Source organism: Macaca thibetana, chromosome 17 (assembly GCF_024542745.1).
Source record: "Macaca thibetana thibetana isolate TM-01 chromosome 17, ASM2454274v1, whole genome shotgun sequence".
Lineage (NCBI taxonomy): Eukaryota > Metazoa > Chordata > Mammalia > Primates > Cercopithecidae > Macaca > Macaca thibetana.
Genome location: NC_065594.1, coordinates 13,399,604 through 13,415,071, shown reverse-complemented (window position 1 = coordinate 13,415,071; position 15,468 = coordinate 13,399,604). Strand labels below are relative to the sequence as shown.

At 37.7% G+C, this 15,468-nt stretch overlaps 1 protein-coding gene and 1 long non-coding RNA gene across 3 annotated transcripts in view; one reads left to right on the top strand and one right to left on the bottom strand.

Moving 5' to 3' along the window:
• RFC3 (replication factor C subunit 3) overlaps positions 1 to 15,468 on the bottom strand; it is a 666,103-nt gene that overhangs the window by 93,009 nt on the left and 557,626 nt on the right. The window lies entirely within an intron of this gene.
• The window catches only part of LOC126940322 (uncharacterized), a 52,815-nt gene that overhangs the window by 22,017 nt on the left and 15,330 nt on the right, over positions 1 to 15,468 (top strand). Inside the window, exons 3-4 of the long non-coding RNA XR_007720701.1 lie at positions 8,394 to 8,483; positions 8,634 to 8,737. This is a non-coding gene — a long non-coding RNA (uncharacterized LOC126940322). The remainder of the gene's footprint in view (positions 1 to 8,393; positions 8,484 to 8,633; positions 8,738 to 15,468) is intronic.

The following is a 15,468-nucleotide window of genomic DNA, read 5'->3' as shown; positions in this document are numbered from 1 at the left end:
TTCTAGCTTTGCAGGTGTTTGTAATGCTTCCTGTGTGCTGAGGCAGAAACAAGTCTTCCAGGAGGATAGAGAAGCTGGAGATCCATCTCCAACTCACTTTTTTCAGTGTAAACATGAAATCCAAGGGAATTTTCTACATGTGGTGGCTTGCAAGTTTGGAGGAGGGGTATCTTGGCTAAGAAGAACAATTTACCTTACTGTCTACTTGCTGTCTTTCCTCTGGTCTGCAGCCTAAGGACTTGTCACAACCTCAGTTTTGCATTCTGGTATATTCTGAATAATAATCTCCCACTGGATGGTTGTTAATTGGTTTTACATGGGGGTGAGTGAAGCCAGATAGCTCTTACTCTGCCATTTTTCTGACTGTTACTTTTGCATAATGTATCTATCTCCATTTTTTCAATTTTGTTCTTTATGTGTCCTTATATTTAAGGTGTGTTTCTTGTAAATAACATATAGTTTTTTTTAAAATTTGCTTTAACCATCTTTTTCTAATAATTAGAGAAAATAGTTTAGATTTAATATAATTACTAAAATATGTATCTTTAAATTCATTTAAACTATTCATTTAATTTTTGTTGCATATGCTTTTCTTAATAGGGCAATTTTTATTTTTCAGTTTCACCACTCAACTAGTTTTTCAGTCATATGATTTTTTTTTATTATTTTTTATTATTTAATACTAAAACATTTGTGCTTAATTTTTAAAGCTTTGAATAAATTTATACTTGTTCATTTTCTTGGACAATGCAAGGCTCTTAAAACATTTTAACTCCATTTATCTCAGGTCCATATTTAGCATTATTGCTGTGCATTTTAATTCTGTATGTATTAAAGCTTATAATATCCTATTATGTTATATTTATCAATGTTCATTTAAGTTTATCTACATAATTACCATTTTAAATACTCTTCATTCCATCCTGCAGGCCTGTTCTTCTGTGTGAGGTCATTTGACCTAAATAACCTAAATAGTAAATTCCATTTAACATTTCCAATAGTACTATTTAGATGCAGAGTAAATTTGGATCTGCTATTTAGGTTCTTTAAGACTAAAAAATAGGGATTATCTGGTACCTAATTTATGAATTTGGGTGGTCTGAATGAGATAATACACATATAGTGCTTAGGCAATTACCAGACACATAGTAACCATTCAATAAATGGTAACTAAAAGTATAATCAATATCATTTTTACTGTTTTTATTATTTTAGGTTAATTATATGCTTTTGTTTATGTATTACCTTATATTCAAGCTAAAAAATACCTAGATAATATGCTCATTTAATATTGTACTGCTCACTATTTTCATTCAAATTTTTATCCCCAACACTAAATCAATTTCAGTTATATTTTGAGACTATTTAATAGGAAAACAAATTAGCTTATGTTACATTTCTCCTTCCAAATAATTATAGAAGAGAAAAATCAAACTTAGGAAAATCAAAAAGTTAAGTTGAAACGTGGGCATTCTTTGCATAATCAACAAGGTGGTTTCAAATTTGTTGGAAAATATTTCACTTTGTGGTTCATAGGTTTATGTACTCAAAGCAAGATAATACCATATAACAAATACATTCAAGGTAGAGAAAAATTACTCTGATATTTCAGGTCACTAGTAGCAGTTTAGGTTACTGTATGGTTGATTGGAAAATGTGATTATCATTTAGAATGTCAAAACAACTGTTAATTTGATGTCAAATGTGGATGTAAAATAATAATAATTATTATTTACAATCTAAAATGCAACACTTAGTTACTTCAGTTTAATTCAATTAACCTTTAAAGAGCTAAATGCTATAGTTATGAGGACCAATTATTGTTTTGTTTTGACAGCTTGAATTTGGCTACATATTTGGGTACCAAGGCTAAATAATTGTTTATATTAGGTTTCCAATTTAATAGACTGATACATATTTTTAGAAAAATAGTAATTACACATTCAATATGTGCCAGACACTCCATTAATTCTTTGGAGGTATAAGGATAAGATATGGCTCTTGTTCTCAAATATCTCGCAGTCTAGCAGGTGTGCTGGACATTTCATTTTAGACATAAATTTTAGTGATTATTTACAATCTTCCTTCAAAAAGTATTCATATCTTAACTTATAAAAATAACAGTGGGTTATTTAGCTAAATATGAAATAATCAAAATTCAAATTGAGGATGGGCCTGATACTACCACTTAGGCATAGAAGTTTATGTAGTAATACTTTAAAGCCAAAAAAAACATGCATCAAACTACAAATTTCCCTTTTAGGTATTTAGGAACCTTATCATGGCAGTGAAACAAAGCAGGATATGTCCATGTGAGATGGATATATCTACCATTATTGATGCCAAAAGAACACAGACAGAGGCACATTGACATTGCATTGACATTGTTAATATTTTCATACTTAACAGCACTTTTGCAAAACCTGATAATTATCACATTGTGGTAAAATTTTATATCCTATCTCTATTATCTATCTATCTATCTATCTATCTATCTATCTATCTATCTATCTATCATCTATCAATCTATCTTTGTCCTTGGTTCCTGGTACAAAGCTTAGAATCTCTTGGAATTTCCTGAGTAATAGAAACATCTTTCATTATTAATAACAAACTCCTTTCAACCATACCCAAGTTTATGCTGATCAGAGGGTCCTAGATAGTTTGAAAACGGGGACTAGTTGCCAGAGAAACCAATCATATGATTACAAGGTTGGAATTTTCAGATTCCATCCCACTCTACCTGGGGAAGGGAGAGGGGCTAGAGATTGAGTTCGATCACATGGTCAGTGATTTATCAATCATGCCTAAGTCATGAAATCTTGATTAAAAACTCAGTGAGGCTTGGGGACTTCCTGATCAGTCCACATTTTGATGTACCATATGCTGGCTCTACTGGGACAGAAGTTCTTGCATTCCCCTCAAAATCTTGCCCTATATGTCTCCTTCCTATATTGTATCCTTTATAACAAAACTGCAATTGTAAGTTTACCACTTTCTTGAGTTCTGTGACTCATCCTAGCAAATTATCAAATCTGGCGGAGAGGGTGGGGGTTGTAGGAAGCCCCCAAATTGTAGTCAGCTGGGTAGGAAGTGCAGGTGGTTTGGGGTCACCGAGGACTTGTGGCTGGCATCTGAAATGGGAGTAATTTTGTGAGACAGAATCCCTTCACCTGCAGGGTCTGTGCTAAATTTGCATAGTTAGTGTGAGAATTAAATTGAATCATATGACACTCAGAAGATTGGTGTAAAATAATTGATGTTGGAGTATACACATTAAAAAAAAATTATTTGGGGGCCAATTGTGGTGGCTCATGCCTGTAATGCCAGCACTTTTGGAGGCCAAGGTGGGAGGATACCTTGAGGCCAGTAGTTTGAGGCCAGTAGTTTGAGGCCAGATTGAACAACCTAGTGAGACCCTGTCCCTATAAAAAGAAATTTTAAAATTAGCCAGACATGGTGGCTTGTGTCTATAGTACCAGCTACGTGGGAGACTGAGGTGGGAGAATCACTTGAGCCCAAGAGTTCAATGCTACAGTGAGCTGTGATCATACCATTGCCCTATAGCCTGGGGGAGAGATGGAGATGCTATCTCAAAAAATAAAAATAAAACCGTATTGAAGGTCAGCCTATGTAAAAAGAGTAAGCTACTTAAATTACTTTAAAGTAAAAACATTAATACCATTATAATGCAAGAAGAACTCAGCAGAAGTCACACGTGTTATGACAGTGACTCAATGAGGAATTTTTAATTGAGAAAGCTGAGGTAGAAATGACGCCAAAGCACCTGTAAGTCAGAGGCAGCTGGAACACCATGCTCCAGCTGGAAGCTGATGTTTTACAATTCAGCTCCAAATTTCTTGAAAGTCTTCATTTAATTTTAAAAGTTTATGCAGATATTTCTTTTACCAACTCTTTATGTGCAATGTGTGCTTTAATATAAAAGAAAATTTCTCCCAAATGTTCGAGTAATATGGACCCTGGAGGTTGGTGTTCCTTGCTTATTCCATGGCTTTTGCTCCCTTGTCTCTTTTTACCAACTAACTCCATGGTTATCTTCTTTGTACCCCAACCCAGTCCGTAGGCTCATGGGAAGCAGAGATAGAGAAGAGAACACCAGCCTATAGAAAGTGTTTCTGAAATTTCATTGTGGGAAAGACTTACCCTAAACAACACTTTTTAAAAAGGCAAACTTCTGGGCCAGTTGCGGTGGCTCAAGTTTGTAATCCCAGCACTTTGGGAGGCCCAGGTAGCTGGATCACAAGGTCCAGAGTTCGAGACCAGCCTGGCCAACACAGTGAAACCCCGTCTCTTCTAAAAATACAGAAATTAGCTGGGTATGGTGGCAGGCACCTATAATCACAGCTACTCGGGAGGTTGAGGTAGGAGAATCGCTTGAACCCGGCAGGTGGAGGTTGCAGTGAGTCAAGATAGCACCACTGCACTCCAGCTTGGGCAACAGAGCTAGACTCCATCTCAAAAACAAACAAAATAATGCAAATTTCTGAATGCTCTCCTCAAAATTCTTATAAAAGTTTCTGCATTTTATAGTGATAGTGGATCCCGGGAATTTGTATTTGTATTTTATTAAGTTTTCAAAGCATATCTGATATAAATAAACTGTGGACTGCACTTTGAGCAAAGCTATTGTAGCTTTTGGTCTCAGAATTCAAAAGTGCATGACCCAAGTCAAGCAATTGGCGTCCCTGTTCCTCCCTTTCCTCTATTGTACAGCCAGAGAGTTGGTTAAGTACACTTGTTCATTCCTTCCAGCCCCCAAAAGTTGTCATATTCCTTGATCTGCCATATATGATGGCAAATAAATCACAAGAAATAGAAAATAAAAAGTCACATCCTCTGTTCTCTAATCACGGGACCCAATCAAGGAAAAATAACCCTGCTTTATTCACAAATAATACTCAAACCTCCTTAATAAAATCCTTTTCCTTTCTAAAAACTCTACTTGTTCATACCAGTGCATTAAATTTTCTACTTTTGCAGCTATGAGTCATTTAAATTAAATCTAAGATACTGCAAGAGTGTAGCAGGATAATTGGTCTCATGTATTTCATTATTGTGACTGTCACAGCTGTACCCTGAAATTTTCATCAGCATAACAAGAAATGCCTTAAGGAAATATAATTTATTTATGCATTAGCTGAGAAATCTATGAAAATGTTTTATATTAATTACATTTTAAAAATTCTCATTACAGCATTTATATTATTTTCAAGGAGTTGTTTTATTCTTCTCCCCAACAAACAAACCTATATGCCATTACACCTAGGATAATCACAAAGACACAGATATATTTGGATTAAAATCTAAAACTTTGGCCAGAGCAAGGGGAGCATGTGAGGAACAGATAGGAGCTGGTGACATAGCAGCCACAGGATGAGGCATTCAAATTCCAAAATTTACTTGTTATTTTTTCCTATTAAATGTAGTTGTTAATAACAGTATAAAAAGTGTAGGGAAAAAAAAAGAAAAGAGAAAATCTAGATGTAATTGATATCTAGCAGCAGTAGTCTGTGAAGACAAAAATCAGTGCTATGCAAATAGATCAATATCCCCGATCTCCCATGTTTCCAGCACATTCAGATCTGGAGCTGAATCATCCCTCACTTCTTTTGCCCCAACGAGACTGCTAAGAGATACGGAGAAGAAAGAAACCACGTTGGAGACAAACCTATGGGAGAAGCAGGGTAGAGAGTAGAAATGGGTGTCATAATGACCGGGAAATTTTGAAAAGCCTGTGAGTCAAGGAACACCGTATCACTCCAGAGGAGCAGGAAGGAGAGCTCTTTCCTCTGTGCACACACATTCAAGGAGTCTATTTGGTCCTCAGAAAGAAATAGCAGCTGCAGGAGTGAGAGCTGCTGGCAGTCCCTGGCTGCATCTTGCCTTGACACTCACCATCTTAAATTTCTTGCTTTCCTTCCACTCCCATCCACAAAGGATTGAGGGAGTAAGTTGACATCCTCCCTTTTATTTAAAGAAGAGTGCCAATGACTAAGTAACGAGAACTCCATCTAGAGTTTTCACAGAAGAAAAGAAGCCCTCAAATTCAGAAATAGTAAGGGGTCAGATGAGGACCAGGAGAGGAAACATTTTGAGGAAGGAATGGGAGAGAAGTGTTTGTGCCATGGAGATGTAAAGTAAATTGTTGGTCACTGACCTTTAGAAGGAAAAACAAGCTCGTGGTGGCTGACCTGATATTTTAAGAAAATGTGCCTGCTGAAAGAAATGCCAGGCCAGCAGAGTGCCCATGCCTGTTTAGTGTGGGAACTGTACCTCTATTTTATCTGTTATTGGCCAAATTTATCTCAGGTCCTGGGTTGAAGAGTCAGAAAAATGGATAGCTGCAGTTTTTAAATTAAAGAACAATAGTAAGTGTTGTCTGCCAATTCAGTGATTCAAGAGTTTCATAGGAGGAAGGGGCCCTTCAAAGGCATTTCTTTGGGTTCGTATCCTTGCTGCACCCACCTCATTACAGCAGGGATGACTCCCTTTCCTAGATTCCATTTCCCACTCTTGCATGTGGCCAGATTTCTTATGCCATTCCGTATGGGATGTGGAGTTATCCTTAACAATATGAATAATAAGATGCTATAGTATTGATGACCTTGGCAGGAAGCCGAAAAGGGATTATGGCATGGGATTATATAAAACACTCAAAAGGGATTACGGCATGGGATTTAAAGAAGGGGCTGTTTATAAAGACATGGGCACAGTTAAGGGAAAGATACATGGGGTGCCACACTGCACCACGAGCCAGAAACAGGGCAGGGTGTGTCATCACCACCTCTTGGCCTGAGGGGCAAGGAGAGAGAACAGCTACCAGCACCTGAAGAGAGCTTAACTGTAGGAGAGGGCTGCCTGACAGAAACAGTAGAGAAAAGCAATGGTGGTTAGCTCAGGCCCACTGTGGAGGGAGCTGGGAAGTAAATACCCAGATCTCTCCTGCTCACTGCTCTCAGGAATCCTGCTGGCTCCTCTCTCCCTCCTTCTGCACCTGCCGTGAATCCTAGTAGTCAGACTCCAAGGATACAGAACAGGGTGAGAGGGCAGAGAGTAGATCTGGAAGGCAAATAAGTGGAAGATACCCTGCAAGGCTGGACAGTATATAAAATCGGACCTTCCAAAAGGAAAAGATGAAGCTTTTTGCCTGTAGATATCTGGTATAGACCTGGCATCTCCCCGATGCTTATCCACCTGTGCTCTAGATTGGCTGACTGTGCATTCTTCTTCACTGCCTATTCGTGGCTCCCTTGCAGCTGTGAAGGAAGGAGAGAGCAGTAAGTTCCAGCTCAGGGAACATAGGCAGAAATCTACTGTGGAAATTCTGAAAAAATTTTATTTTCCTGATCAAATGTACGGAGAAGCTAGTGATGTCTTTCCCCTTGTTCTTGCTTGTAACAGGTATATGACGTCAACAGTAGGGAAACCAGCTTGCAAAAATGGTAACAAGAATGAGGGATGCTGGTCCTGATATTGTCAAGCCATTGATCTGATGCCAACCTTGCCTACCTCCAGATATTTTAAATGCAAACAAAAAACAAAAAACAAAAAAAACCTAACTCTGATTGGCTTCTAAGTCTTGGTAAATTAGGGACTTGGTGTTTAATCAGACATGGACTAGAGTGAAGTTTTTGCAATCCTTACACTGCTGTCAGGAGCAGTGGGGTGAAAGATGCCATTTACTGACGTAGCAAGGAAGTTGCTCCTTGTTCCTTGAAGAAACAAGGAAGATGAAGCAGATTTAGGGAGAAAGTCCAACATTAAGATTCATTAGGTAAAACTGGTGCATCTGTGAGTCATCTATGAGGACATACAGAATGATAAGTCGCATTTTTGTGTCTAATACAAATTAGGAATACAAATTTAGGAATGTGTTCTATGATGATAATTCAAGCCCTCAGAGTCAGGTGAGATCTTCTATTTTACCTAAAGAAGAGTGTCAATGACCCAGTTATATCAACTCCAACATTTAGACATTTCACAGAAGAGAAGCCCCCAAAGGTAGAGATGGCAAAACAAGCAAAAAATAAATAGAGGCCAAGAGAGGAAACATTTTGAGAAAGGAATGGGCAACAGGTTTTGATGTTTTGGAGCTGTAAAGTAAGACATTGATGTTCACTGATCTTTAGATGAAAAAACTAGTTGATGGTGGCTGACCTGACAGTTCTAAGAAGTGTGTCTGTTATAGAGAAAATATCATACCCAGCAGAGCTCTTCTCTGTGGGAAATGTGCCGCAGCATTATTTGTTACTGGCATAATTTAGATATTAACTAAGAATAAAGATAAGGATATTAACGAAGAATAAAGACAAGGAATTTTTTTTTGCTCCTTGTTCCATCTGCTAATGTTCTTCTTATTCTTGTTTTTACAGTCTTCTGGGACATCTGGTCATGAAGAAATTATGAAAAAGAAAGAAACAGAGAAAGGGAAAAGAAAAAAGGAAGAAAGAAAGAGAAAATGTGTAAGGAAAAGTAAAAGAAATGAGGAAATCAATGTCAATTTCTTATTACCAGAATGTTGTGATTGAGTTAAAAGCATGGCTTTAAATGTTGAGATAGAAATGACAACTTTTAATTAAAACTCAAATGCTTTCTCTACTCTTTGCCATTAGGAGGACTGACCAAGAACTAGAAACCATGGTGAAAGTGGGTGAGGAATGAAGGCTCTGACAGAGGATCATTAAGATGATTGAAGCTTATAGACAAAGAGTTGAAGGTACATCTGCCTGCCGCTTATTAAATAGTAATTTGGGGCAAGTTGCTTAATTCTTCCGAGACTTGAAAGCTCATTTGTAAGATGGGGACACAAATGACTTCCTTAAAGATGAATTGTGAAGATAAACTGCAAACTGAAGGCCTTGAACTCATTCCTAAGACTCTCCCCAAACTTCCCTCCTTGAGTCTAGGGCCTTCAGTGTGGGGTCTTCTGTAACTTCATCATTCTTTACCCCTTGATTTCTCAGGGTACTGGTGTTCAGACATCCCTCAGGATGTGTCCCTCATTGTTTTGAATTTAGCTGTGTTTCACTTCACTTTCATGGCAAGTAAGATCTTGATTTCCTGGGATGGCCTGAGTGAAATAAAATTTGGAAATAAAAAAAAAAATCCTATAAGGGAAGAATATACTTCCGGCATAAAGTCATCTTAATCTGTGATGCGTTAGGACTTAGTGCGTTCAGCATCTTCTGCTGACATCAGTTCTAACATTCATTGTCAGCTGCTGCTTTTGTCAGCATGACATAAAAGTCAGCAGTGATATTATTCTACCGTTGATTTAGTGCTGTTTCTGCCTGTGTATCACCAAACCACACTTAGGTTTAGTTATGGTTATATTTAACCTTGTTATAAGTAAACTTTTTAAAGCATAACAAGAATCCTTTTGCTCAGTGAGATGAATTTATTTATTTATTTATTTATTTATTCTGAGACAGTGTCTCACTCTGTCACCCAGGCTGGAGTGCAGTGGCACAATCTCAGCTCACTGCAACCTCTGCTTCCCACTCTCAAGCGATTCTCCTGCCTCAGCCTCCCGAGTAGCTGGGATTAGAGGCGCATGCCACTATCGCCCGGCTAATTTTTGTATTTCTAGTAGAGATGGGGTTTCATCACATTGGCCAGGCTGGTCTTGAACTCCTGACCTCAAATGATCAACCCTCCTTGGCCTCCCAAAGTGCTGGGATTACAGGTGTGAGCCACAGCGCCTGGCCAGTGAGATGAGTTTTTATGACTGCTGGATGCTTCAGGTTTGTTTCAAGATTCAGTAGGAAGACAGTGTGCTGGATAATGCTAACCCTAGGTTCACATTTTACAACATAGCTCCCATTCTTCTCAGGTCTTCGATGGTAGCATCATCTTGAAGCAATTAGATGAAACTTTCTTATTTTCATTAGAAGAAACATTTAAAGTCACATGCATTTTAATGAAGTTATCAAGAGCATTATCTCTATAATCCAGAAGTAAGAAACACCATTTATTTGACTACATAATTTTTTATTGTCTACTATATTTATAGCCCTGGTTTAAATATCATGATGATGCAGAAAATAATCAGTAGATTCTGTCTTTACATGTTTATATTCTTTAGAAAAGATAAGACAAGCAAATGATTTTACACCAGCAATATAGCAAATAACGTATAATCTGCTAAGGGGAGTTAGAGAAAGAAAAGGTCATTTTTAGTGGGAACGATTGCAGCTACAAGATGAAATCTAGATTCATTAGAGTCTAAACTACATTGCAGTCTTCATCACTCCTTGCCTCTCTATTTTCGTGTGTACTGGTGTTTAGGTATTCTTCTAATATAGGCTCTATTCCCAAATAACCAGATGCTTTTCTATCTCTGAGTCCTTGCTCATTCTGCTTCTTTTCCCCAAAATGCCCTTATCCACCCAGTAAAGGCTATCCATTCTTTAAAGGCCAATTATTTTGTTGCCTCCCCTGTGATGGTTTCACTAACACCTCCCTTAATCATTCTGACCTATGAATTCCCAGGACATCTCATCAATAACTGTTAAAGCACTTATATTTCATGATGATTCACTTTGCATGATGGATGATAGAGTTATCTTTTTAATGGGTGGATCTCCTCCCCCTACAATGAGAGCTCTAATAAGGAAAAGATTTTGACCTATTTATCATTGTATCTCCAACAACTAACAAAATTCCTGCAGTACAATAAATGCCCATAGTAAATGTTTGTGGAATAAGATAGCATTTATATTAGGCTTTGACAGATAGTATATTGGCCAGATACATGTATATCAAATAACCAGGCTAGTCTTGTCTGTTTAGAGCAGGAGTTTGTGTCTTCAGAATGCCTTCAAAGTACATAGATACTTCTTTCTCCATTTATCTAAGAATTGAGGGATGGTGTAGTAAAAAGAGACAGATAACATAAGCTGTAGGAGTAAAATTTAGAAAATCTCTTCACCTTTCCTGGTTTATTTTCTTTCTTTCTTTCTTTCTTTCTTTCTTTCTTTCTTTCTTTCTTTCTTTCTTTCTTTCTTTCTTTCTTTCTTTCTTTCTTTCTTTCTTTCTTTCTTTCTTTCCTTTCCTTTCCTTTCCTTTCTTTTCTTTTCTTTTCTTTTCTTTTCTTTTCTTTTCTTTTCTTTTCTTTTCTTTTCTTTTTTTCTTTCTTCTTTCTTTCTTTCTTTCTTTCTTTCTTTCTTTCTTTCTTTCTTTCTTTTTCTTTCTTTCTTTCTTTCTTTCTTTCTTTCATTTTTATAACTTGACGAGAGAAGGGACTGAAGATGGGGGACTTCACAGTATTTTTCTTAATCTCTGGAAGGGTCCTATTCCAGAGATTGAACTTGTCTCTGTGCGTGCACAGGCCTGTATCCTTATGTATGATTGAGTTTGCTGTGCAGAAAGGTGAAACCAAATGGGGCTGGATAAAAGAAAGATAAATCAATGAGTGGCATCAAGTGGTGGGGTACAAATTTCATGGTGGTCCATTTTATAGTGGACTTTCTGTCTCCTACACTTCAGGAGATCACACAAGGTAATAAAGTAGTAATAATCAACTGCCAATTTACATTGTAATAATGAAATGTGCAGGGAATGGAAAATGAGGGCTATGTCTCCACTGAGGATGTTTATCAATGTTGTGAAGTTGTACATTTGAAAAGCTATAATACCTTTGTTGAATTTAGATTGTCAGAAGGCTGAAGAATCTTTTATTTTTGCATATTTTCTAAATGCAGTAAGTCCTGAGTATTTATTTTACCCCAGGATGTAAAGGAAGAGGTCCTCAGTTGTTCTTCACAGGAATCCTAGAAGCCCTGTGATGGACAGCCTAACATCGGAGCTGGTGGAAATGTTGTACAATTAGTCAGGTGATGTAGAAAAAGATCTAGCCTCTTGGGATAAGAATAGGATCACTATAAAAGAAACAGAAACCTAGACACCTGCACCTTCAGCTGGTAGAGCTAGCTTCCTAATGATGCTTAAGAGTATGTCTCTTTGACAGATTCCACTGGGAAGAAAGGATCTGCCTGTTAGCGTGTTCAAGAAGCACAGACGGGCATTGTATGTGAGACTCAGAGCTTGACACTGGAGACAGATTCCCCTCTGAAGAACCAATAATAAAGGCCTATGGCAAGGTTTAGGAATTTTAAAGGGGGAGAGAAAAGAATACAAGTGCTGGAAGACTTTTGTGCATTCTAATAGTAAGATGACAATTATCAATTGTTAGAAAAGAAGTCCAAAGAAATTGGGGCCAAAGTTTAAGTGCTATAAGAAATAGAATATATTAAAGACAACATATGTTTCATAGATTCAAGATAGAAATTCAAATAACATAGTATTGTGCTATATGATATGATTTATTCATATGCATTCTCATTTTTAATAGAGTAAAAATAACTTTCTAATGGAATTGCAGAGGAAAGATTTAAGCATAAAACGACTTAAGTGGTGTCTGCTGTCATGTCACTGTTAGTCAGATATCAGAAAGCTGTGGAAATTGCTACAAAAGTTACTCTTTAGATGGGGTTAACACCTTCCAACACAAAACTCTACCATTGGGCAAATTTTAAAAAAACATAATGAATGAATACATTATCTGAGAATAGGGGAAACAAAAGTAGCACAATCCTTTGACAACCTGTTATTTTGCTTTTCCCAAGCTGGGTCCTCGTTGCTCCTCTGGACTTTGTAAATATGGTCCTAAGAGCTCCTTGGCCTGCTGTCTTCACCTACCACATGGAGACCCTAATCATCACAACTGACTTTATTACTAGTTCATTCTCACAAGAGCCCTTGGAGGAAGGTAGGGAAGGGATGATTATCCCATTTGGAGCCCTAGAGAGATTCAAGCCAGGGTCACAGAAAGAATGCAAGAACTAAGGCCAGAACTCAAATTTTCTGACTCATATATTTTTTCTGTCTTCTTTGCTACCTGCTGTGCTTGAGTTACATACCCCCAAGCATATCTGATTATGCCACTGTTCTGATTAAACACCTTCAATGATTCCCTCCTTCATTTTGCATCACATCAGCCCTCCTGAGTTTGTTACATAAAGCAGTCTGCACAGCGGCTTTGTCTTGGGAGTCTCACTGTATTGCCCAGGCTGGAGGGCAGTGGTGTGATCTCTGCTCACTACAACTCCACCTCCCAGGTTCAAGCAGTTCTCCCACCTCGGTCTCCCAAGTAGCTGAGATTGCAGACATGTGCCACCACGTCCGGCTAATTTTTGTATTTTTAGTAGAGACAGGGTCTCACCTTGTTGGCCAGGCTGGTCTCGAACTCCTGACCTCAAATAATCCAGCCCCCTCAACCTCTTAAAGTGCTGGGATTACAGGCGTGAGCCACTGTACCATGGCCGTGTCTTTGCCATCATTTTCCCTCATGCGCTTCCCATTGGAGAAGCCACACCTACCCTGGACATCCCTGTTCCCGTGTTCCTCCCTCTTTCTGAAACCCTCCTCTCTCTTCCAAATCTCTTCCTCATATCCTGAAGCAAGACTCTCACTGTTCCTGTTGCTTCCGTTGCACTTTGTAATAGCTTTTGTTTTAGCACTGGCCAAAGTCTCTCTTGAAATTAGAAGTATTTGTTTATATGCCTGTATACTTCGCCAGACTGTGAGTGCTTGGAGCATAGATTCTCCTATTTATTTTCTCAGCTTTGTGTCTCCGTAGTTCCTACAAATTGTGCCTTGCAGATAGATGCTCATTAAATATCTCTTGAAATCTAACATCTATTGAACAGCTGTCTTGTATTATTAGTTAACTTTCAGTCATACATACCTTTTCCATTCAATTAAATTACAAACTCTTTGAATATGATCCTTCTACATTGTAGGAAAATACTTGAAAGTATTATGATTGACATTTGGGTGATATAATGAGAAGTAATATATATAAGAGAAGGCTTTTTTAAAGTTTTGCACCAAAACTTTGTATATGTGACTTATTTAATGACAATGATTAAGTTGCTTCTACTACTACTGGGTTAGGTAATATAGAGAACAATTTATTTTACTAATCTTCATTATCAAATTTCAAAAGATAATAAATATTTTAAGGAGAGAGTAACAAATATTTCACTTGATGATGACATTAGGATTTTACCAAGATTCTTGTATATTTTGGAAAACTGCATCCAGAATTTACTAAGAGAATATAAGATTCTTCATGCTACCAGATAATGTGCAGGATATTGCAACTTTTAGAGGGAATATTCTGTAAAATCCGCACATATTAATCACAGACATATTTTGAGGGCTTATGCATTAGTCACAGTCTTCTAAAGCTTACCAAATGTTACTTAATTTTTGTGATGACTTTTAAGTTTGCTATTACCTTCCCCATTATTTTACAGATGAGGAAACTAAGACAGTGTTTATGTAACTCACTCGAAGTCACACGACCTCTAAATGGCAGAGATGGGTTTTGAGTCCAGCCAGTCTGACTCCTGGTGCTGCACACTGGTCCACTAGTTGATATTATGCCAGGGAAGAATGCACGTGTAGGCAAGGCCAAACTTCCATAGAGGTCATTGCTGTCCCATATCAGCAACTTTGGGGTGGTGCCAGGCAGCAAGGAGGCCATGAAGTACACCTCGTGGAACTCGCTCCTACTTCTACACTGTCTGTAGAGACTAGTGTGTGGGAATCATTGCTGGGAAGCCAGGCAGTTCCTAGAGAGCACATAAATTTAGTAGGAAAGTGATTCAATCTTCAAGCGAGGTCCTGAGTTGACTAGAGTTGATTCAGCTTAACGAGGTGTCAAGGTGTCAACCAGGATATTAATCACACTTTGTCCCTCCTGCCATGACTGCCACTTCTTTGTAGGAGCTGGGACCTGAAGGCCCAGGGAGGTGTGCTCCTGCTTCTGAGAGCTGCCCTGCTGGGTTTCCAGCGCACTCTCTCTTCTCACTGATTCCTTGCATTTGTCCCTAGTCTATAACACTTCCTGCTCTCCTTAGCCCCAAACTATGTGCTGGCTACAGTCAAAATAGTGCCCAGGAACATACAGCGTTAAAGTGAAATTATACTGCTTCTATTTCAAATCTGGTCAGCCAATGTTGAATAATTGCAGTTCATGTCGTTTTTGTTGTTGTCAATTTTTAAAGTTGATCTTGGTTTTCCATACAATTTTATTTTATATAACGCTATAAAATATAACTATATATAACATGAAAAACTATATGGTGCATGTGTAATACAGTTGACTTGTTATAATGGTGTGTTTATACATGTTTGATATAAAGGCTGAATAATAGACATCAGATAAACAAATTGCCTTACTTACCTGATTATTCACATCCAATACACCATGGCTAGAATCTCAGCTCTGCCATTTACTAGCTATTAACTATTTAAAGCACTTGAAATTCTTTAACTCTAAGATGAAGGTAATGCACCATCTCATAAGATTATTGCATCTATAATTTAGAATTTCATTTTTCCCTGAGTATTGAGTTTCCTGGCTCTAAGAAAATTTGA